Genomic DNA, 19660 nt, shown 5'->3' on the forward strand with positions numbered 1-19660 from the left:
GCACCGTGTCCTGCACCTGCTTGTCCTTAAAGGAAGAGAGAACAGGTCCCAAAAGGGGGCAGCGACCTGGCTGAGGTCAAACGGCTGCTCCAGGGACACCAGCCGCTCCCTGCCCTCCGAGGGATCAGGGCTACCAGACACTTCCAGAAAGGCCCGGGCCTGCCGGTGAGGCTGGCCTTGGGCACAGGCTGAAGGGGCCCTGCCCCTGGCTAGAAGGGGGCCTGGGATCCCACGGTGAGCGCCGTCTTGGGTGATGGAGCTACTCCAGCAACACTCGTGCGCACGTGCACACACACACGCAAACACCTGCACAAACACACATGCGGGTGCACACATATGTACACGTGATGACACACAAATTGTGTGTACGCATATACATGTGCATGTGGACATGTGTGCATGCACGGATACATGGACACCTGCACACACCTGTTCTTGCACACACACACTCAGCATGCCCATGGAAGAAAATGAGTGGGAGGATGTTCCAGGCCGAGTGACAGCAAGAACACTTGCGTGCCAGGACAGTTGGGCAGTGGGGGGCACGTGTCGGGTGGGCTTCAGCATGCCCAGGGTGCCTGAAACCGGCCAGATCGCTGACTTCCTGGGTGCTGCCGGCCGAGGTGGAGCTGGCTAAGTGCCTGGAGGAGAAAGACTGAATCTTGAGTCCAGGTGAGGATCCCCACACTCTGGGGCCTCCCTTTCCAGAAGGGACCCCTGATTCATGGCTGGGCACCCCAGCCTTTCCCAGAGCCAGCAGAACAATGGAAGACTAAACAATTTTGGCCACTTCTCATTTCCTGAAAACTCCTTCTGCCAAAATAAATAGATGTCTGTCAGCTGCTCAGCTGGACATAGAAATGCTGGTCTGCTCCAGAGACAGAGGCAGCACAGCCAAATGGCGGGAGAGTCAGGAACGGCCTCTGGGCACGGGCTCCTGTGAAACTTGCCTGTGTCTGTGGGGCAGGTGTGCATCTGCCCCCTGACCCTTGGACGCAGGAAGCATCACATCACCCTCCCCGGGGCTGCGCAACGCCCCGAGAGGCTCAGGGCCCCCAGAAAAATCGAGGGGGGGCCTTTGCACACTGGCCCATCTTGGTCACAAGCCTACACCACCCATCTGAACCTGCCCAGCTTGGGCCTGTAGACCCTGGCCTCAGTGCAGATGGGATCAGAGGCCCTGTCCACCACTCCCCCAACCCCGGGTGGATTGTGGGAACAGAGCATGGGTCCTCCTCCCTCATGGACTCTGCCATTCCTAACTGATCTGCATCTCTGGGAGTCCCCGTCCAGACTGGGGTGTCCTCCTGTCAACTCAGAACACCAGCCCCATGAGTTCCCCAAAGATGTTTCCACATCATCCCCTCCATGGGCCGTTCCCTTCAACAGCAGAGACGCACATCCTGAGGCTCAAAACTGTGAAGATGCCAATTCTCCCCACACTGAGACACGTGTTAAAAGCAGTGTTAATCAAATCCCCAAAGATTTTTGATAGAATCTTTGATAGAATAGGAAACAGTAGGTGTATAAGAAGAACCAAGGCAGTTCTGAAAAGTAACTAAGATCAACCCAGTACTGAAGAAGAACCAAGTCGGAGGACTGACGCTCCCCGACCTCAAGACTTCCTGTAAAGCTACAGCAACCAAGACAGTGTGGTACTGGAGAAAGAAGAGACAAATAGGTCAATGGAACAGAAGAGAGAGCCCAGAAACAGACCCACAAAAACAGTGTGACTGATCTTTGACAACAGAGCAAAGACGGACTTTCCAAGAAATGGTGCTGGAACAACTGGACATCCACAGGCAAAAAATGAGTCTAGACACAGACCTTGCACTCTTTGCAAAAATTAATTCAAAATGGATCACATACCTAAATGTAAAATGCAAAACTATAAACTTCCTAGAAGATAACAGGAGAAACTCTAGATGACCTTGGGTATGGCAATGACTTTTTAGATACAACACCAAAGGCACAATCATGAAAGAAAGAATTGATAAGTTGGACTTTATTTAATTTCATTAAAATGAAAAACTCCTGTTCTGCCAAAGACACTGTTAAGAGAATGAGAAGACAAGCCACAGACTGGGAGAAAATATTTTCAAGACAAATATCTGATAACAGGAAATATTTCCAAAATATACAAAGAACTCTTGAAACTCAACAATAAGGAAATAAACAACTCAATTTAAAAATGAGCCAAAGACCTTAACAGACACTTCACCAAACCAGACATAGAGATGGCAAATAAGCTCGTGGAAAGATGCTCCACATCATATGTGATCAGGAAACGCAAATTAAAATAACAGTGAGATACCACAACACACCTATTAGAGTGGTCAAAATCCAGAACACTGACAACACCAAATGCTGACAAGAATGTGGAGCAGCAGGAACCCTCATTCATCGCTGGTGGGAATGCAAAATGGTGCAGCCACTTTGGAAGACAGTTTGGGGGTTTCTTACAAAACTAAATATACTCTTACCATGCAATCCAGCAAACATGCTCCTTGGTATTTACACAAAGGAGTTGAAAACTTATGTCCACACAAAAACCTGCACATGGATGTTTATAGCAGCTTTACCCATAATTGCCAAAACTCGGATGCAACCAAGATGGCCTTCAGTAGGTGAATGGATAGATAAACTGTGGTCCATCCAGACAATGGAATATTATTCAGCACTAAAAAGAAATGAGCTATCAAGCCATGAAAAGATGTGGAGGAAACTTAAATGCATATGACTAAGTGAAAGAAGCCAGTCTGAAAAGGCTGCATACTGTATGACTCCAACTATATGACATCCTGGAAAAGGCACGACTTTTCCAGACAGTAAAAAGATGGGTGGTTGCCAGGGTTAGGGGGAGAGGAATGAACAGGAGGAGCACAGAGGACTTTTAGGGGAGGGACACTACTCCGTGTGTTAGTATAATGGTGGACACGTGTTATACATCTGTCCAAATCCACAGAATGCACAACACCAAGAGTGATCTAGTGCAAACTGTGGACTCTGGGTGATGGTGGTGTGTCAGTGTAGGCTCATCAGTTGTAACAGATGCACCGCTCTGGCGGGGATGCTGACAATGGGGGAGGCTGTGCACGTGTGGGGGCAGGGGGAATATGGGAACTCTCTGTACTTTCTGCTCGATTTTGTCTTGAACCTAAAACTTCTTTAAAAGTATTAAAACAAATAACTAAGATGAGAAGTTGCCTTAATAGATGTGTAGACGCATAAGAAAACCAAAGTGAATAAAACAGGGCTCTCTGGTTGCGGGAATAGAGAAACAAATCCATGGAACAGAACCGAGAGTACAGGACAAGCTCTCCGTGTCTGTGGGGATTCTGTACACCTATGGGGTGCCTCAACTAGGGAGTGAGGATGGAAGGAGGGAAGAGTGTGTGAGGAGTCAGACCCATACCCCAGTAGAACAGGAGCAGCTTTCTGAGGGCAGGACACGCCCAGCCAGGACACAAAGGAGCAGATAGAGAAATTGGACGACAGCAGAGGTTCACATTTTTAAGACCAAAGACCCCATGGGCAGTGTAAGGAGGTAGGTGACAGACCGGCGGATAATAACATTCAGGACCCCTCAACCTCACGGTGACCGGCACAGTGTCATCAAAGTGGAAAAGTACCACCCGTGAAGGCTGGGCAGGAGTGGGCTGGGCGGCAGTGTGAGGGTGGTTATCCACGTACCGGAGACCTTGGGCCTTTCTGCTCCTTGGTTACCCGGAAAGGGTCCCCAAAGTTTCCGCCCAGGCTGGGAGTGGATATTTTAGGCTTTGCGGGCACGGTCTCTGTGCAGGCCCTCCGCTCTGCCCTCGTTTTCCTTTTGATTCTAAATGTGAAACCATCCCAGCCCTGGAGCACAGACAGGGGCGGAGTCCGCGTCCACACCCTCGAGCTTCCCTAAGGGCCTCCGCGCCCCTGGGCGCAGTGGGACGTGCACACGCCCGCCTCACCCAGACCTGGAGTGGGTGGGACCGGCACTGCCGCCCTCTGCGCCCTCGGGGCTCTGACGAGCTCTGAGAAGGCAGTCTTGGAAGAAAGCTGGCACACGTGTGTGCAAGGGTCATCCCTGTACGTTTGCAGTAGCGTCCCGGATGTTCATCCGGGGCGCTGGAGTGCCCTGGGCTCAAATGCGGATTCTGACTCAGCAGGTCTGGGTGCGGCCAGAGATGCTGCATTCCTACTCAGCCCCCGGGGGTGCCCAGGCTTGCTTGGGGGACCACCTTCAGCCATTGTTTGGTGCCTTAAAAATAGCCATCACCAGAGCGATACTTTCTGCGGTGGTGACGTGTGTGGAAATGGAAACCCGGCGGGGGCGGGGGCGGGGTGGGGGCGGAGAGACTTGAGCTGCTTAGTTACAAGTGGGACGCCCTCCTCTCTTACTTGGGCATCTGAGAAGGCGAGTTTGAGGAGAAAGGAGCAGGAAACCATCCTGAGAAGAGTGTGGAAGGTCAGAGTCCACCGTCACTGCTGGGTACGGCCACAAAAACAAACAGCAGCAGTTTTCATCCTGTAAATTCATCCTGTTTCTCTCCCCTGGATTTCTGTTAGTCAAGAGGACCTGATTTAGCCTGATGCCACTTCTGTGCCCTCCATGGCACTCTCTACCTCCCATCAGGATCCATGGTGGCTGGGTGTGTCCCTGGGCCAGACCACCCACTCCTGCTCTTGGGGCCCCCGGCTGTGGAGGAAATGAGGGAGGCCCTGCGATATGGAGACAACAAGAGGCTGAGCCCTGCCTGGCGGCTCAGGACCAAGGACATCCAGGCGGGGCTGAGACTATCACCCTCAGACCCTCATTTCAGGCCGGCCCAGAGGGGGCGTGTCCTGGTGGGGGGACAAGGGGGCTTCCCCTGGCCCTTGAGGGGATCCGACCCCACGTGGGTGCTGTCACGAGGCTGGTCCTGGAGGCTCAGCTGAGGGCACTACCTGGTGGATGCCTCTGTCCCCCCACCCTGGACCATAACCATCCTCCCCAGCTCACAGCCTGCCCAGGCCCCCTACAGAAGGGTGGGGGCAGGTGTGGAGGAAGACCAGGCGGGGGCAGGTGGGGAGGAGGACCAGGCCGGGGGCGGGTGTGGAGGAGGCCCAGGTTGGAGCAGGTGTGGAGGAGGACCAGGCCGGGAGCAGGTGTGGAAGAGGACCAGGCAGGGGCAGATTCAGGGATATGCAGCTCCCACCCCTCCCCAGAGGCCACTCCTGGGGACACTCTGGGGTTTACTCCTGGGGGGCTATTTAATGGGGACCCGCTCCACTACCCACCTGCCCAGAAAGGGTGTTTGCCCTTGGGTCTCAGTGGGGGGACAGAGGAGCTCCAGGGCCAGGGAGCCACTCGGCCCCCTCTTGGTCACGGTGGCCTCCAGGTGGCCGCCAACTGCCAACCTCCACCAACGGGAGGGAGGCCTCGGCTCTGGCAGCAACAGGAGGGGAGGGCTGGTCCTCTCAGAATGACCCCCCGCCCAAGGAGAGCATGTGAGAAGGGACCAGGATGGCATCTGAAGTGGGCCTGGCTGGATGGGGAATAGAGGTCCCATGGGGGCTGGTGGGTTGGGCTGTTGGGCAGGGCCAGCCTCTGGGTTGAGGCCTGGGCTGGCCTTGGGGGTTTCAGAGGTGGGCAGGCGGGGCCAGGGCTGTGAAGCTGGGCAACGGCCCCCCCAGGCCTCCCCACACCCCCTCAGGCCTCCCCCTGCCCCTCAGGCCCCCACTCCTGCACCTTTTCAGCACCAGACACGCTCTGGAACCCTTTCAGGGTCTGTGTGCACCCTTGACAGTTCTCCAGGATCTAGGGCATCTCCTGGCCTGGAGATGGAGCCGCTGACCCCTGTCCCACATGGCCGTCCAGACGGGGGGTGGCCAGATGTCCCACAGACCCCAGGCGGTGGGCAGCCTTCCCTGGACAGTAGGGCTTTCGATGACTCATTTCTGAGTCAGACCAGGGTCAGAGGGCACCAGACGCCTGACCTTCCACAGGAGCAGGGAGACAGGAAGGGGCACCGGGCACCGAGGGGGAGGGGCTGTGTCAGGGCAGGGAGAGTGTGTGCGAGCCTGAGTGTAAATGTGTGCGAGCGTGTTTGAGCGTGTGAGTGTGTGTGAGCATCTGTGTGTGAGTGTAGATGTGTGAGCGTGTGGGTGCAGATGGAAAGTGAGGTAGGGAAACAGAGAGACATGAAGTGGGTTTGAATCTTCCCGGTGACAAAAACCCTGTGAGGTGCTAGATCTGAAAGCCCCAAGACACGTCCTGCTGGGGTCCGTCCCGAGGTCCTGAGTGGACTTCGGGGCTTGTGACACTGGGTGGCAGAAGACCACAGGGCTGCTAGACTGGCCCTGGATGTTGCCTTTTGATGCCTTGGAGAGAAGCACAGGCATCCTAACCATACACTGAGAGATACTTTGTTATTGGATGCCAACACAGTTGGTTCCTAATCCCTTGTGTTTCATTTCATGAATTTGAAACAGCAGGGACTGGCCCAGGTGGGGCCAGGACATAGCCCATGTTGGCACCTGTCCCTCCTCTCCCCTCCTGAAGCTACCAGGGGGCCAGGCTGGTTGGGGGGAAGGAAGCCAGCCTGAGGGTGGGCTGGCCAGCCTCTGGTCTGGCTGCGCTGGCGCTCTCCTTGGGACCCTGGCGCCAGCCCGTCCAAGGGCCAAGCTGGGAGGCTATTCTGGGAGCCTGTGCCGAGGCCCCGGCAGCTCCTTATAAGGCCCCATCCAGCAGCGTGGTGCCGTCTGAACCCAAGGTCTGCCCCGCCACCCCGGCCTGCAGCCAGACCTGAGGGCTGCTGAGGCCCCACTGCCCTCAGCCCACTTCACCCCGGGGGCCAAACTCCCTCCTGTCTCCAGTGACGCTCTTCTGAGACTTAAATGAATTTAACCAACATCTTGGTCTGGGGGACTTGGGAGAGAAGCGGGGAGCAGAGCTCCCAGCTGGCCAGAGCTGGCCACCCACATCCTTATATGATGATCGCCCGGTCCCGGCTGAGTCACCGGCATTTGGAGACTCGGCCGTGGGAGCCAGTGATTCCGGCTTATTTTTAGAGGCTCTATCGGAACACCTGGGCTGGGCCCAAATAATGCATGTATTTTAGCAGTTCAGAAATGTAACGTCACACCTAGTCATCCAGTGGGGAGACAATGCCCAATCTGTGAGCCTGGCTTGACATTCCGGACACGACTGGCTGTGCTTCCCCCTTGCCCAGCTGTCCGGGGACTGGGGTGGACCTGGGTGCCACCAGATTCGTCCCCAGGAGGACACACACCTGCACAAGCTCCCCCCGTAATTTCTGTCCTTCCTTTCAGAGCGAATCTGGAGAGTGAGCAGACACTAGAAACGTGAGACCAAGACTGGATTTTAACCGTCTCTCCCCCGAGGGGGCTTATGGTGGGACCCCCGGCACCTGGTGTTGAACCTGGCTCCCCGTGGGCGTTCTGATAGCACTGGGTGTTGAACGAACGAATGAAGGAATGAATGAACGAATGAACGAACCGGCAGGCTGTCTTCAGAGCACCCCCACCGTCTACGGGATGGAGTGTGTCGTTGCTGTCTAGGCAGCTCTACCAACCAGCCGTCCCATGTCACTGTTGGGTGGTGCCCGGTGTGGTCCTCCATGGCCAAGGCGCAGGCAAGCTGTGCTCGCTGTCCTGGCGTGTAGTTTGACTGTCACACCACCTCCCCCCGCCACCCACCACGTGTGGCAGGTCAGGGACATGCAAGGCCCCGACCTCCTGCTGCTTCTTGTGTTTTCACAAGGACTGAGCAAGGCTGGCAAGGCTAGAAAGTCCCCGGGCACAGCAGGCAGCAGGAACAGTGGGTCCCGCCTTGTCCTGTGAAAAGAATCTGCCCCCGATTTTAAGCTGGATCTGCTACTGTGGTCTCCGGCCCAGTGTCACCGGCGGCGTCCCCAGGCCCAGGCAGCCCTGGCTTCTCTTTCAGGCTCTGCCAGTCGACTGGCTCCGCAGGGCAGCTGCAGTGACAAGCCAGCTGGGGCTGCGGTCACCTGAAGGCTGGAGTGGGCTGGACATGAGAAGGCAGGTGGCTGTTGGGTGGGGGCTCTGCCTGGGCAGCTGGGCCGATGCACCCACACATGCCTTTCCTTGTGGCTTGGGTTTCCCACAATGCAGTGGCTGGGTCCCAGAACAAGTGTCCCAGGATATGCAGGGGGACGCTGCAAGGCTCCTTGTGGTGTGCCTGCCAGCAGTCCTGCTCAGCTGTCACCTTCCCAGTGAGGCACCCGCTGACCCCTTGTCCCCCCACACTCCATCCCCACGCTCCAGTCTCTCCCTCTGCAGCCCGTGTCACCTTTAACACAGGATATGTGCGTGCTCTTTAGGATCCTGTTGCCTGTTGCTTGCTTGCTTGTGGGAACAAGTTCTAGGGTGTTTGGGGACCTGTCTGCTTCACCAGCCGACGTGTCCCAAGGGCTAGCACGGTGGCCGGCACGTGGAGGTTCTCCACAAATCCTGGTGGAATGAATGAAAGCCACTTACGATTGGGGAACACAAACCAGGAGCAGGTGCCTCGTGGCTGACTCCCCCTCTTTTGACTGCCACTGATGGACTGCAGGCTGGTGCCTGGGGGCTGCTCCCCCCACCCCACAGTGCCAGGACTCTCTCTTCTGCCCTTTTCACAAGTCAAATTACCCCGAAATCTTCTGCTCCAGCCCAGAATAGGCCCTCCTTGGCATGGGCTCGGCACTGGAGATCCAGCCCATCCCTGCCCTCCCCATAAGCCCTCACAGCCAGTGGAGGTCAGAAGGGCTCTGCCATCTTGTGCCTTCACGGTGTCAAAGTCCCCTCGGCTTCACAAATGATGTTCTGAGGGTCTTGGTCTTTCGAGATGCCCTTTCAACCACTGCACGTTACTGCCGTGTTGTCTCGACCATATGAGCAGACCTCCCGTCAGGAAGTCCTCAGCCTGCGGGCTCCACGCGGCAGGGTCCCTGTCCACATCCTGGAGCCGAGCACTATGGGTCAGCAAGGATTTCTGGCGGCTGAACAGAGGCAGCCCTCTGTGAGAGGCCGGCCTCGCCTGTGTTCTTTCTGGGATAGCCACGGAGGGGAAATGCAGGATGAGAAGTCCCTGAGCATCTGGCCCACCTGCAGGGAGGTCACCTGTGGGCCGAGGCTCTGAGTTACTGCCCTGGAGGACCCCCCCCCCAAGCACCCCAAGGGGTCCCGGCAGGGCCGGCTCTCGTGTCCGGATTGCAGGCTGCCCACGCTTCATTCCCTGGAGGCCAGGGTTGGTTGAGGTCACTTGGGTCACCAGCACTTTCTCACCTGCTCTTTTGTAGAACATTCCACTCATTCTTTCCTGTGACCACGGGGCTGGTGGTAGTGGTCTGGGCCTCAACTTCTCCCACCCCCATCCAGTCAGTCTCCAGGGCGGTGTGGCTCCCAGGGTCTGCACCTCCAGCCTTGGGCAGCCTGCCCTTCAGCTCATCCCAAACCAGCCACCTCCAGCCGCTCTTCCCACCCAAACCTGCCGTTTCCTCTCCTTGTTCATTCCTTTGACCAACGCCACTGAGCACCCACTGACCGCAGGCCGCCCCTGACCGGGGGACACAGAGATGCAGTGACCATGGGAGCCGCATGCAGGGGGTCAGACAGTGCTGAGTAACATAGGAGTGGTCACGTGCGGGGTTCAAGCAGGAAGGAGACAGAGCCAGGCCCTGTCCTGTGCAAAGACTCCCACCGGGACACGGGGCAGACACTTGATGAATGAATGAGGGAGCGTCCTTGTAGACACTAGGGGACAGCTGGGCACTGGACAGGAAGGGCGCAGATCCTGGGTGGTGCTCCCAGGTGTGGGATACGCGGTAGTCAGGGGCGCTGGAGGCCAACCCGGAGGCTCTGCCGTTTCCTCTGCGTGGAGGGAACCCGCGAGGGTTTGAGCAGAGCTGAGACATGTCATCTGCCTTAAACAGTGTGGGAAGGCTCACCTGGCTACCCTGAGGAGGAGAAGCTGGGGAGGGCGAGGCAGGGAGACTGGTAAGGGGGATGCCAGGGTTCAGGAGAAAGGTTGGGGGCTTGAGCAGGGCGGTGGGGGTAGGAGGCGTGAGGCGGTCAGATTCTGGAAGGATTTGGGGGATTCAGCATAGGGATACCTGATGGATTGATGGGGTATGGATGGAGGGAGGATGGGGTATAGATGGAGGGAGATGGGGTGTGGAGGGAGGGAGATGGGGTGTGGATGGAGGGAGGACAGGATGTGGATGGAGGGAGATGGGGTATAGATGGAGGGAGATGGGGTGTGGAGGGAGGGAGATGGGGTGTGGAGGGAGGAGGAGGGAGGATGGGGTGTGGATGGAGGGAGATGGGGTGTGGATGGAGGGAGGACGGGGTGTGGAGGGAGGGAGATGGGGTGTGGATGGAGGGAGGACGGGGTGTGGAGGGAGGGAGATGGGGTGTGGAGGGAGGAGGAGGGAGGATGGGGTGTGGAGGGAGGGAGGACAGGGTTTGGATGGAGGGAGATGGGGTGTGGATAGAGGGAGGATGGGGTGTGGGTGGAGGGAGGACAGGGTTTGGATGGAGGGAGATGGGGTGTGGATAGAGGGAGGATGGGGTGTGGAGGGAGGGAGATGGGGTGTGGATGGAGGGAGGACGGGGTGTGGAGGGAGGGAGATGGGGTGTGGATGGAGGAGGAGGGAGGATGGGGTGTGGATGGAGGGAGGACGGGGTTTGGATGGAGGGAGATGGGGTGTGGATAGAGGGAGGATGGGGTGTGGAGGGAGGGAGATGGGGTGTGGATGGAGGGAGGACGGGGTGTGGATGGAGGAGGGGTGAGGATGGGATGTGTGTAGAGGGGTGAAGTGCAGTCCTAGGTCTTGGCTGGAGCCTCCCTAAGAGTCCCGTGTGGGGGCAGGACCAGGAGAAGCAGTTGTGGAGGAGGAGTCTGCGTTTGGATCTGCACATATTCGTTCTGGATCTCGCTGGACTCCTGAGAGGAGAAAAGAGGCGACAATGGTGTCCGGATCCGGGATGTTCCAGACTGGAGATTCAGTGTGGGGTTTCCCTATTTTAGGAGTGAGGTTGTGGGAGCAGGTGGTGTCCTGAGGAGGAAACGTAAATGGAACAGATGCAGGGACTGGCTCCCACGGCCTAGAGAGCCCCACAGTCCACCCTCTGCCCAGCTGGGACATCCAGCTCTGCACCTGCGGAGAGGCAGGTGTCCACTTGGGCCATTGGCTGAGGAGCTGCAGAGGGAAGTGCGGGCAGGGGATGCCCCCTCCCGAACCTCACAAAAGGCTTGTGCTGGACAAGAAAGCCGGTCCCCACCTGGCCGGGGAGAAAGCGCTTCCCTCGCCGCTCTCCACTATTGCCGACCTAGATGTCTGGAGGCCCCTCCAGAGCCAGCCCTGCCTGGGAGACACCTCACGGAGCTGGCAAAGCCCCTGCCCTCCGGAGCCTCTGAGAAGCCCACCTGTCAGAAGGCCTGCCCTGTTTTTTGACTTGGGACAGAGCTAAGGTTAGATGAAGCTGAGACCATCCCCCAAAGATGCCTGGTGGCCGTGGCCGTCCTTGCGGGCTATTTTTGAATGGCCCAGTGGCGTCAGCTGCGTCAGCTCGCCCCCAGGAGCCCGAGGCCGAGTCGGCCTTGACCGTGGAAGGAGCCGGGCTGGCGTTGAAAGGGGCTCTGTCCTCCACAGAGTGGATGGCACACAAGAGGCTTTGTTCTCCAGCCTGAGCCCCGGAAGACCCCTCCTTCAGCTGGGGCCCTGGGGCCGTCTGGGAGCAGGGGACGTGTCTCTCCAGGCCACAGTGCAGGCCGACGGCGCTGCTCCCGAGGTCACTGCCCGAAAGCCAGCCCACCCGCCTCACCCCCTCCCCGGAACCTGGCGGTGGGGGCCGTGCCTGTCTGACCCTCCGTGTTGGACCACACAGCCCCGTCAGTGGTGGGGTACACCAGGACGCGACGCTGTACAAACGCACGCCTGACGACTCAGAGAACCTGCTGGAAGAGCCAGCACCAGAGGCAGACGGCCACACCCAGGTCGGGGATCAGGGCTCCATTTCTTTCTCCTGCCCACACCCGGGTGGGGGATCAGGGCTCGATTTCTTTCCCCTGCCCGTCTTTGACTTCCCAGCCGTCAATATTCTCGTATTTTTCTCCAAGACACATGTTACGCTTTGAAGTAAACACAACCCTAAAACCTTGGAGGGGGAGGGCCCTGTTCTTCGGGTTGGACCCCAGGTTACCCAGCATCTGCTCCCTGGTCCCGCCTGGTTCTGTCAGTTCTGCTCAGAAATGCTGCAGCTGCGGCGTTCAGGGCCCCAGGACCCCCAGACCCCGACTCCTGGCCTGGTCTCCCTCTCCCCCCACCCCCACACTGGCATGATTCAGAACCCTTTCCCCTAAAACGCAGGTCCCGTCCTCTCTTGATAGTCTCTGAGGACGCCCACTGCTGTGGGACAGTCCCATGCTCTGTGGCTGGGCGCCGAGGCCCCAGCCGGCCCCTCTTGCACATCTTGTCCCCCTTTCTTCTCTTCTCCTCAGCCCCGGCCAGCACCCGGCCATAATTGCCTGCAGCTACAGTCCACAAGCGTCCACTCCCGCGGACTCTGTTCACAGGCTGCTGCATTACCCTCTGCTGCCTGGTGAGGTAAGTTCAGCCTTCAAAGCCCAGTTCACATATCACCCCTTCCAGGAAGCCTCCCCTGACTGCCTGGGAGAAAATTAATCCTCCCCATGTAGGTGCGTTGGAAGATCAAGGATTTAGGAGTCAAACAGCCAAGTTAAGCCCTGCCACACCATTTTCACCCCGCATTCCACGGGTATTTGTGAAGCTCCCACCGTGTGGCAGGCGCTGGGCTAGGTGCTGAGGACGGTGTTGGGGGAGAAACACGCAGTAGCAGGGGCAGGCGCCACCCGAGTGAGGGACCTGGGGAGTTACTCAGTGAGAGCCGTGAGGGGCACTACTGGGAGCAGAGCAAGGCATTGCAGGAGATGGGGATGGGGTGACTGGGTGGTGAGTCAGCGTGAGGATGTTCAGGGGAGACGTGGGGGCAGGTGCCAGGGGAAGAGTGGGAGGAACAGAAGGAAACAGCTGTGCAAATGTCCTGAGGTGGGAAGGAGGGCTGTGGAAGGAGAGAGGTCCCTGAGGCTGAAATACAGCTGCAGGGGGAGAGCCTGGAGGAGAGGCCAGAGCAGACGGCCAGGCTGGGGGCCCGGAGACCCCGGGATGTGTCCTGGAAGGGTGGAGAGCCAGTGGAAGGACCTGAGCACTCAGATGCTGGCGGAGGCACGATGGCATGGGAGTGAGAAGGTATGAGGGTCCAGGTGGGGATCTGCCGATACCAAGGAGCAGGGCTTGACCAGGTGGGGGTGCAGACGGCACGGTGGACGGGCCTGCTGGAGGCTGAGCTCACAGGGTGGAACTAGACGTAAGGGAGGAGGGAGGGGTGTCTGGCACCCTAGGGGCTCTGGCTCTGAGCGTGTGGACCCCTGGGGAGAAGATCAGGGTAAATATGGGGCCTTAGTTTCATGCACGTTCAGTGGGGTGTCTGGGCCGAGCTGCCCTCTGAGCCTGGGACTCTAAGGGGGTCTGAGCTGGGAAGAAATGCAGGGGAAAGCCCCGGTCCACAGGGCGGGGGTGAGGTCCTGGGACAGTACACCCACTCCCAGACACCCAGGGAGCCCGGCACCAGGCGTCAGCTTCTTCACCTGTGAACCGAGGCGATAATGCTGCCGGTGCCGACTTTCTCTAAGGACAATGTGATGGACGGGAAAAAGTCTCTGGAGGCCCCGGGCCCGTGGGCTCGTGGCAGGAGATACCTCACACGAGCGTCTCCCCTGACCCCGTCCAGGGCCTTGGGCACTTGGCCCTGCCACGCAGGTGTGTCTGTGTCTGCACGGAGCCCGAGAGCGCCTGGAGGCTGCAGCCAGCCCCTGTGTCTCTGGGGCACCAGCCCCAGCTGGACTCCCTTCCAGGTGGGCCCTCGGCCAACGCCACCCAATGACGGGTGGCCGCGGGACAGGGTGAGCAGCACAGCCTGCCTGGGGCTGCCAGGGTCGAGGAAGGTCAAATTTGGGGAGGTGGTGCATCTTCACGAAACAGGAAATCAAGAACACTATGTCTTGCCAAAATACAAAGACTCTTTGACATGGAGAAGCTGTGGTAATGTATGGGACCCAGTGGGCATTTTGCTCCTGGGAGGACATTCCTGATATTAGAGGAAAAAACTGCTCAGGACTCGGGGCTTTTTCAGCGATGAAGAATAATCATCTCATTGTTAGGAAATGCCAGGGGGTAGGAAATATTTTCAGGTAAAATTGGCCAAATTACGGCTTGCAGCTCTTTGAAATACGAAATCCTCTTGGATTTGTTATAAATCGCCTCAGTCCGCAGAGGGGCGAGGGTTTCACTTCGAAGTTACTGTCCCAACTCAGCAGGAACAAGGCAACTCCCCACAAAAAGAGACTATTTCTCCGAACATATGTTGTACGAAAGATTTTCAAACACTCTTTGTTTTGAAATAAGCTTAGCCTTACAGATCTGCAAAGACAGCGCAGTTCCCGTCCACCCTCCCCAGCTGCCCCTCGTGGTGACGCCCGGCGACTACAGCACATTGGTCAGAACCACAGATTGTCACCGGCATGTGACAATTAATTACCCACAGACTCTGAGGATTTCACGCCTTGTTCACGAATGCCTTTTTCTGGTCTGGGATCCATCCAGGACCCACGCTGCTCTCGTGGTCAGGTCTCCTGAGCTCCTCCATCTGTGACAACAGCTCATCCACCTGCCCTTGTCTTCAGAGCCTCGACACGTGTGAGGGACCGTGGTCAGGCGTGTGGTGGACCATCCCTCACTTCAGGCTTGTCCATCGTCTCACGATTAGACCGGAGTTGTGGGTATTTGGCGAGAACACCATAGACGTGGGGCACCCTTCTCATCATGACGTATCAGGGTTCCTGGTGTCATCCCATCACAGTGGCTGTTGACCCTGCTCACTCGGTTCAGGGGTGTCTGCTGGTTTCTCCATAGTAAAGTTACCTTTTTCCCTTTCCCCACTTTATTCGTTGGGAGCCAGTCACAAAATCCAGCCAGACTCTTGGGAGGGAAATCAGGCTCCACCTCCTGAAGGGAGGAGCATCAAAGAATGTATCGACAGATGTTCAAACCACAAGAGGAATTAATAAATATTTGGGGTGATATTTCAGGCCGTGCAATGATCCTGTTTCTCCCTACAGCTTCATCCACTTATGTTTGTGCCCACCAGTGGCTCTCGCCAGAAGCAATTATTGCCAGGGGGTTGGAGGCTGTTCTCCTGTTTCCCCATTCCTCCTGCATCTATAGTTGGAGTACTTCTACAAGGAAGGGGAGTTTGTTCTTTCTTCTCTATTTATTTATTCAATCATTACGTATATCAATACACACTAGTGGATATTTATTTTATTCTTTGAGTTACTATGCAATAGTTTATTTGTTTGTTTGACCTTATGAATAGCTTTGTCCTTTTTTCTTTGGTGTTCTACGAATTTTAACACGTGTATAGATGTGTGTGACCACCTGACCATAACTCAGAATCCAGAACTGCCCATCACCCCAAAACACTCCTCGTGATACCCCTTCACAGTCACCTCCTCCTCCCGCTGGTCACCTGGGCAACCGCTGACCTGTCTTCCTTGCTGTCATCTTGTCTCTGCAAGGTTGACTGTAATTGGAGTCATACTGCAGGTAGTTTTCGTCTTCTTTCATTCAGCATGATGCTCTGGGGGTCCAGCCAGGTTGTGAGTATCAATAGTTGGTTCCTTTTTATTACTGAGGACTGTTCCATGGTGTGGGTGGACCACAGTTTGTTTAACTGCTCACTGTTGAAGGCCTCTGGGTTGTTTCCAGTTTTGGGCTCTTACAAATAAAGCTGCTATAAACATTCCTGCACAGGTTTTTGTGTGTGCAGACATGTTTTGTGTGAACTGAGTCTTCATCTCTCTGGGATAAATGCCCAGGAGGGCAATTGTGGGGTCATATGGAAGTCACATGTTTAGTTTTATAAGAAATTGCAAAACCGTTTCCCGGCGTGGCTGTACTGTTTTACACTCCCACTACCAGTGTAGGGGAGCCGATTTGGAGGTACACAAATCTTGTCCTTGAGGGGAGCACCCCACCTCCTGCGGGCTTGCTGAGCCCATCAGGAGTCAGGCTCCAAATTCCTCCAGCTGTGCCTGTGTGTGCCCTGCTTAGCTCTGGGGCCTCCCTCCCTGAGAGAGCGTCTGTCTCTCGCAGCCGCACCCACTGGGGCCGGGAGGGACATTCTCTCATGTTCCCATCCTGCCTCAGCCTTGGGCGCAGAGAACCTGGTCTCAGGTGTGGCCTTCCTGAGCGCTCCTGCCCCTTCCAGGTGCCCCTGCCCCTGCAGCCCTCCCTTGCCTCTGGGCTCCGTGGGGACAAAGGGGAGGTGTCTGGGCATCCCCCTCCTCACCCCCCCCCCCCCGCCGCCAGCGCCACAGGGAAGCTCTGTAGGATTCTCCCATCTTCCTTGGGGGTGTGACCCCACCATCTGCACACCATCCCCACCCCTCCAGCCCCGGGACTTGGGGTTGGTTACCCACCTCCAGCTGACTCTTCTTACCACCTCGTGGGGCATGCGGCAGCCCCTGCTCAGGGGGGCAGCTGCTCAGGTCCTGCCCGCGGGAATCTGGCTCTTTCCGGATTTCGGGGTCTTTGCTGGGCTCAAAAACGTGTTAATTTGCAGTTTGTCCAGCTTTCTTCTTCTTGTTTGGGTGGGAGTGAAGCTCCCTCACCTGGACCAGGAAGTCTGGAAGTCAGATTTTTGTGAACCTGATGCCACGTTCCCGTTGGAGTCACACATCCTCTGGCCCCAAATACGAACGTGACCCAGGACCCGGAGGGCCCGTGTACTGTGGCCCGAGGTCCTGAGGAGACATCGTTTTGCTGTCTGGCAGGGATGGTTTCCTTAGATCCCCCAACGTGGATGGGCCCCACTGGCTGCCCCTCCCGGATGTTTCCAGCTGAGGCTTCTTCAAACACCTTCGCTGGCCCTCAGGGACCACGCACTGCTCGGAGGTCAGCCCGGCACCTTCATGTGTAAGTAATCTGAGGAGCGTTGGATGAGGGGACTGCAGGGTGTGGGGCAGCTGAGGACAGCACTTCCTCACGGTCAGAGGTGCAGTTTCTAGAACACAGATGCTGAGCGCTCTGGAGAGGCTGCCTTGGGGGGGAGCAGTGGCCTTCATCAGTGACGCAGCCAACCATGGGGACCTCACTCACTCTGCCTGTCCTCTGCTCTCCAACCAGGGCTGCTGGGGGCTGACCCAGACCGGGCCAAAGGGTGCGGGACCTCGGGGCGAGGGTGGCCAGGTCCAGGCGGCGTCGAGCGTGGCTGGTGGGCTTTTCACAACCATATGCATAAGGCAGCTCCTCTCCAATGCCTGGTGTCCCCCTGGTGTCCCCACCTCATGGGGACCCTCATGGAGCGGGGACTTTGGGCTCAGCTGACCGAGGCACAGCTGTGGGGAGAGACTGCTTCCTGCGGGAGTTCGGGGGCCACTGGTCAGGGGGCTGGGAAGGCTTCTCTCCTGGGTTCCAGGAGCTCCTTGGATGGAGGTGTCTGCTGGGGTCAGGGGAGGCCTTGCGACAGAGGGGGCAGCAGGGCTGGGGGAGGCAGAGCCCCTTCCAGGGCTCTGATGGGGAGGCCCTGCCGTCCGGATAAAGCTTACCCTTCATTTTGATGCAAGGCTTCCATCCACAGAAACGGCCACGTCCACTCGGGCACTCTCTCAGAGTCCTCGCTCAGGTCCCCTCCCCAGTGCTCCCAGGGTGCTCCCTGCAGTCAGTCAGAAGACACTTGTCTGCATGTCCAAATGCCTGGGTTCCTCCCAGGCCCCAGCTCCGGAGGACACTGCTCCGCCTTCTACCCCCGTTGCCCCTGTGCAGAGGGCCCCGCTGAGCCGCTGCTGAACGGTCAGCCCCCGGCTCTCTCCTAAACGGGGCACCTTGCTGCTCACTCACAGGAGGCGCTGCCCCAAGGACGGAGGCCCAGACGTGCGACGGAGGCCCAGGGCCCAGTGGTGGCTCCCGTGTCCAGCAAGTCTGCAAGCTTCATGGGCAGACAGACCAACCCACGTGGCCGGAGGGAAAGAAAAGCGAGTGCAGGGGTGGGGGTGGGGGCGGGGGAAGGTGGACTCGTCTCTGGGAGCCTGTCTTACGTCCTTGTCCCAGTGGCCAGGGCCGTGGCCACCGCACGCCCACGGAGGACGTCGCTCTAGGCACCTGCTCAACGTGCAGGCTGAGGACGGCCTCTGACCTCATGCTTCCCTGAACATCGGTGACAGGCACCAGAGACAAAGCCACCGGAACAAAGAGCCACAGCAAGCAAGACGCGGCCTCAGACTCTGGAAAAAACAAATTTTCTTTTAGAAAGAAGAGTGTCTTTTTTTCTTATTTTGATTTTTTATCATGAATCCTTTTGGATTAATTTTGATTTTTAAAATGTGCAGTAAGGGGCTAGCCGAGTGGTGCAAGTGGTTAAATGCGTGCACTCCGCTTCGGCGGCCCGGGGTTCGCAGTTTCAGATCCCGGGAGTGCACCGCCGCACCGCTTGTTAAGCCATGCTGTGGCGGCGTCCCATATAAAGTAGAGGAAGATGGGCACAGATGTTAGCTCAGGGTCAATCTTCCTCAAGAAAAAAGGGGAGGGTTGGCATCGGATGTTAGCTCAGGGCTAGTCCTCCTCACAAAAAAAAATAAAATAAAATATGCAGTAAAATACTGCTTGCCTTGATGACTGAGTTTTCTTGGCATCTTCCCCCTTAAATTTTGCTCCTCGGGCAGGTTTGGGTGTGTGTGCTCACAGATGTGCATGCACGTGTGTATGTGTTTGTACTTGCACGCATGTGTGCGTGTGTGTGTCCATCTCCTGCCCTGTCGGGAGGCGGGGGGTAGTGGGGGTGGCGAGCCTGGAGTTGGGGGTGTGGCCTCTCACCTGCTACTAGTAAGCAGGATGCAGGGCTGGGCCCAGCCTCCCTGGGCCTCAGCGATCACGCCTCTCCACAGACAGGTGGGATGGGGAACCCAGAGACCCCACCACTCAAGGTGCAGGGGGGGAAAGGTGGGCTTCCTCCACTTTCAGGCCCTGACAGGACCGACGGGCGCACCTCCCTACTGTGCACAGCCCCACTGTGCGCTGCCCCACTGTGCACCAGACTGTCAGCCTTGGCGTCCACCCTCTCCCTCCCCGGCCTCCTGGTGACCAGTATCCGTGGACATCCTCCCACCCACAGCAAGGCCCGAGGCTCTGGGATGAGGGAGGCCGGCTGTGGCGTGCAGGCAGCCCTGGGTGCGGGGAGAGCTCTGGGTCAGGTGGGCGCAAACTCTGGGCAGGAACCCTCAGCAGGAGGCCGCCCCCCGTCACACAGCAGTCTGGACCCTGAAGACGGGCGGTGGAGCCCAGAGTCCCCTGGGCAGGCGGCTGTGGGCTGGGATTGGGCGTCAAGGAAGGGCTGTGGCCCCGAGTCTCCTCTTTCTGACCAGTGTGGGGTTAGGCAGGTCCCTTAGACACGCAGCCTCCATTTCCCCACGGGCACAGCAGGGGCAGGATGGGGACGGCTCCGCAGGGGGCTGTCAAGGTCCTTCCTTTGGGCCGGATTCTGCTGCTGTGTGTCTCTGTCCCCTGAGCTGGCAAACGGGCTAACCCCC

This window comes from Diceros bicornis, chromosome 27 (genome assembly GCF_020826845.1).
Source record: "Diceros bicornis minor isolate mBicDic1 chromosome 27, mDicBic1.mat.cur, whole genome shotgun sequence".
NCBI lineage: Eukaryota > Metazoa > Chordata > Mammalia > Perissodactyla > Rhinocerotidae > Diceros > Diceros bicornis.